The sequence below is a fragment of the Gadus morhua genome, chromosome 14 (assembly GCF_902167405.1).
Source record: "Gadus morhua chromosome 14, gadMor3.0, whole genome shotgun sequence".
In the NCBI taxonomy this organism is placed as follows: domain Eukaryota; kingdom Metazoa; phylum Chordata; class Actinopteri; order Gadiformes; family Gadidae; genus Gadus; species Gadus morhua.
The window spans coordinates 7,908,445-7,913,444 of record NC_044061.1 but is presented as its reverse complement, the minus strand read 5'-3'; the positions used below and the strand labels follow the sequence as shown (position 1 = coordinate 7,913,444).

At 43.4% G+C, this 5,000-nt stretch overlaps 1 long non-coding RNA gene across 2 annotated transcripts in view; it reads left to right on the top strand.

Moving 5' to 3' along the window:
* LOC115558571 (uncharacterized) overlaps positions 1-5,000 on the top strand; it is a 26,314-nt gene that overhangs the window by 5,471 nt on the left and 15,843 nt on the right. The gene's annotated exons all lie outside the window — the stretch shown is intronic.

Genomic DNA, 5,000 nt, shown 5'->3' with positions numbered 1-5,000 from the left:
TCCTGGTTTGATGCTCTGTGGAGCTCGCAGGGTCGGGAGGGCAAATGCTGACCAGCCCTGTTTCTTTCTATGTCTGCCGTTACTAGGTCACCACCCACACACACACACACACACACACACGCACACGGACGGACGGACACACACGCACACACACACATGGACACACCTCCTCGCGGTCAGAGTCGCCACTAGGGAGAGGGGTAATTTAAGCCCTCCTTGATGTAGCCTATTCATCACTGTCCCGCGCAGCGCGCTTCAAAATTAAAGTCCCATCTACAAAGTTAGAGCGAAACGAGACAAAAAATTGGCAGAGGTCAAGGGAGTAGGTGTGTGTGGGGGAGGGGGGGGATTGGGGGGGTTAGTCAAAACAGGGTGACGCCGTGACCTCTGTACTCCCCCCCACACACATACACACACCCACCACACATTCTCCACCATAGGGGCCATTTTGTTTATTTGCTTGTTTTTCCGGTGAATGCTGGTTCTTCCTTATTTTCAACTCTGAAGTCGCTTTTGATTCCTGACTTTGCGTTGCGTGTGTCACATTATACAGTTCAGTTTGCCTCCGGTTGTTTCAATGTCACCCAACTTTGAGAAAACGCAGGGCACCTGATTTATTCCAGCACGGTGAATATCGTATCGGCACCTGGACCCGATACTTAATGTTAACTACCGCCAGACTCAAAGCTTCCGCTCCATTTTTTGGATTTCCAATCCATCAGTCTACCATGTGAAGCTCTTTCTAACACATATACATCTGTTCTCTGTATTTATGTGTGTGTGTGTGTGTGTGTGTGTGTGTGTGTGTGTGTGTGTGTGTGTGTGTGTGTGTGTGTGTGTGTGTGTGTGTGCGCACGCGCGTGTGTGTGTGTGTGTGTGTGCGCGTGCGTGTTTGTGTGTTTGTATGATTGTTTACTCTGACGATCTGTCCCGATATGTTTGCCTCTCCTGGAATCTTTGGAAAAAAACTACAGAAATAAGCATTCATCAATATTATTATAACACAGCGCCTTTATTTTGTAGGAAATGTTTACGCTAATGTTCGACGGTTGTCTGGTGAGCGAGACTATTTATCAACCCAGTGTGACAGCATACCACGGAGTGACTCACTACTTCCTTCCAAACGTGTGCATTTGTGTGTGTGTGTATGGGTAATTTGGTATATGTGTGTGTCACACGTACTCACGTGTGTGTGTGTGTGTGTGTGTGTGCGGAAACCACGCTGACAGCTGCAGCTCATTACAGTCACCATTACCGATAGGGGCTGCTGGGGGAAATTCCTCTTCCTCCAGAGTGCGCCACCCTGTACGAGGCATGCACGTGCACACACACACACACACACACACACACACACACACACACACACACACACACACACACACACACACACACACACACACACACACACACAAACACAATTAAAGACACATATTTATGGACAAACACAGCAGCACTCACTCAAACCCACGCAAACATGGAAACAAATGCACTAATGTACGACTCACGCGCACGCCCATACATGGTTGCTTCCTCTACGACGGCAGTTGAAGGATGCAGCAGGCTGGTGTTGGAGAGCCCTGTTCGAGATTGCATGATGGTAGGGAGGACAAACTGTTTCTTTCCACAATACTCCACTTGTGATTTTCCGCATGTCGCAGAGTTTCATTGCATGCTCATACATTCAGACACACGCACGCACGCACAAGCACACACGCGCACAAACACAGAGCCTGAGGGTTTGTAAACTAAAGAGGGGATGAGATCATCAGAGCCCTCTAAGTCTTGCTCCTTTGGCAGACGATGTTGTCCTAGACGCACACACACACACATGCATATACACACATGCACTCGAAATCACACACACACCACACATTCACACACACACACACACACACACACACACACGCATGCGCACACACACAAATACACCTACACGTACTTGCTTAGACAGACAGACGTACACACATGCACACCCACACACATATACATGCACATACACACACTCCCACTCACACACGCACAATACACAATCACACACACACACACACACACACACACACACACACACACACACACACACACACACACACACACACAAACACACACACCTACCCAACCACACAAACACACACACACACACACACACACACACACACACACACACACACACACACACACACACACACACACACACACAAAAATAAAATTCTGAGCACACATACACACGTGCACACAGATCCTTACCGACCAACAGATACACACCCAACACCCACACACACACAAACTCAAACACACAAACAGGTTTACTCACACAGGTTTACAAACCCCCCACACACACACACACACACAAACACACACACTCCCAGCCTTCCACACACCCATGCTGGCGTACATATACAGTGTCCAGTGACGTTAATGAGAGGGCTGAGCGCCAGACGCACATGTGCTGCAGTCATTAGGGAAGATTTCCTAGCAGCCTCTGTGGTCAGCGTACTCCATCAGGATACTTTACCAGGGACCCACTGCGCTGTAAAACACCACTCCTTATACACGTATATACCGCCACCAAAAGAAGCTACAGTAAATTTGACTATTTTATAATATTTTTAAATTATATATATGGATTGTTTTATTTTGTGTGGTGTGTGTGTGTGTGTGTTTGTGTGTGTGTGTTTGTGTGTGCGTATTTCATTCCCACAACGGTTGCTAATATTAGCAGTTCAAATGCTTTACACATCTCTCTGTCAATGTCTGTAAACGGACAGGCTTTCTTGACCTTTCTGTATGTTCCTCCAAGGCGAAGAACCATAATCCAACAAGGCCGATTCATAGTTTAACCTATTCACCTGCTTTTTGTCAGTAAAATAGGTCGTAAAGGGGTAGTAAAATTGGAGATCAGAGTCGAACCTATAGTCCAGGAAGGAAAACAAAATGGTATCACCAAGGACCATATATTCCATGACCATCGGACAGGTTTTAGGTATCAAAACAGCTTGGTATAATCAGAGCGCCAAGCCTGTCCCTTGTTAAAACCTGGTACACAACACCGTTCAGCTTTGGGATTCTGCCTAATGAAATTGAGCCCATGGAATTGCACTTCCTAAATACATTTGCAAGGGGGGCTTTTTTTCTTTTAAACTTTTTTTTCCAAGCGAGATTACCGACGGAACCTAAAGACTCTTGGACTTATCTCTGGAGCTGGGATTTACAGCAGAAGGAAAGAATGGTCCCAATGACCATGAATGAACCGTGAACGCCTCACTATTTTTCAAGCGCCGTAAAACCGGTGATTTAAAGCAAACTAAAGGCAGAGTGGTTCTACCCGCATATGGCTAAACATAAATCGTATTCTTTTTAAGCCAGTTAGTCATTCAGCCTTGAAGAATAAGAGCTTAGCCTCAGTACTTAGCGCCCCTGACAAATCATGGTGAAAATAATAAAATTAAAAATAATAATAATAATAATACAAATAATACCGGTTATACCAATAATAATAATTATTACTAATAGTAAAAATAATAATTATAATGATACTTTCAAATTAACTTCTACAAATCTGCTTAAATTCAAGTATTAGCATGGTATAAATGACTATAAATGTAACTACATGATTGAGTGCATGAATTGATATAAAAACATAAATAACTGCTTAACTATAATATTACAAGTATAATATATATTATCTCCCCCAGCAGTAGGAGAGACTTTGCAGACTTTGAATGTGTGCCTTTCTCTTACAATATGGAACTGATAAAAGAAAAAGTTTTGAGGTAAAAAATTGACTGTTGATCCAATTTTGAAATATAATATATTTAAAAGGAAATATACAATGCAGCTCTTGTGCAAGCCATATCCAGATGCTCTCTCTCTCTCTCTCTCTCTCTCTCTCTCTCTCTCTCTCTCTCTCTCTCTCTCTCTCTCTCTCTCTCTCTCTCTCTCTCTCTCTCTCTCTCTCTCTCGCTCTCTCTCTCTCTATCTCTGTGTATGATGAACAGCCCTCGTATTCATCTGTCTCAAATTGGAAACAGGCTGATTGTATTAATTGAGTTCCTTCCTCCTACTGCAGCACCGATCCTCATTGTAAACCAGAGAGAGAGAGAGAGAGAGAGAGCGAGAGCGAGAGCGCGAGAGAGAGAGAGAGAGAGAGAGAGAGAGAGAGAGAGAGAGAGAGAGAGAGCGAGCTCCAAGATGGAAAATCAAGAGACAAAGGGAGGGATTCAAAGATGAGCCAAGCATACGGGGGAAAGATGCAAAAGGCAGGAAAAGAGTGACAATGTACAGTAGCAAAATGCGGTTGATGCGATCGCAGTCAAGTTTTGGGGTTATTTTGTGTTTTTTATGTCATTTTAATATGAGGCCTATATTTTTACTCCTTGCTGCAAAGTAAAACATTTATGCTCAGGGACTAACAGGAACTGAAACATACTCTCAGGTCAAACAGGAAGAGTAATGCCATGGTCGACCATGGTAATTAAATAATAATGTATAAATATTAACAATAAAAAAAGATGTATAAATATTAAAAAAAATGTATTGCACACAATTATTAGTATTATTATATATATAATAATATGGTATTAATAACCACAGAAGACTCTTGATTATTACTAATTGATTGCACCTTTTCTCTATTGTCAGTGTTTGTCCACTTCAGACAAATAGTGTTTATTTGTGTGCCTGCATGTTTGTGGCAGGTCTGTGGCATAAACTTAAGTATGTACGAGTGTATGTGTTTGTGTTTACTTGGGTGTGTGTTTGTATACAGCAGTAAAACAGAGATTATGATAATGTCTCTCTCTCTCTCTCTCTCTCTCTCTCTCTCTCTCTCTCTCTCTCTCTCTCTCTCTCTCTCTCTCTCTCTCTCTCTCTCTCTCTCTCTCTCTCTCTCTCTCTCTCTCTCTCTCTCAACTCATTCTCATGTGTTCCAGCCAGCCACCAGGGCTTGGACACAAGGGGTCATTACCTGCATGCCAGCACACAGTGGAGAGGAAATGAACACA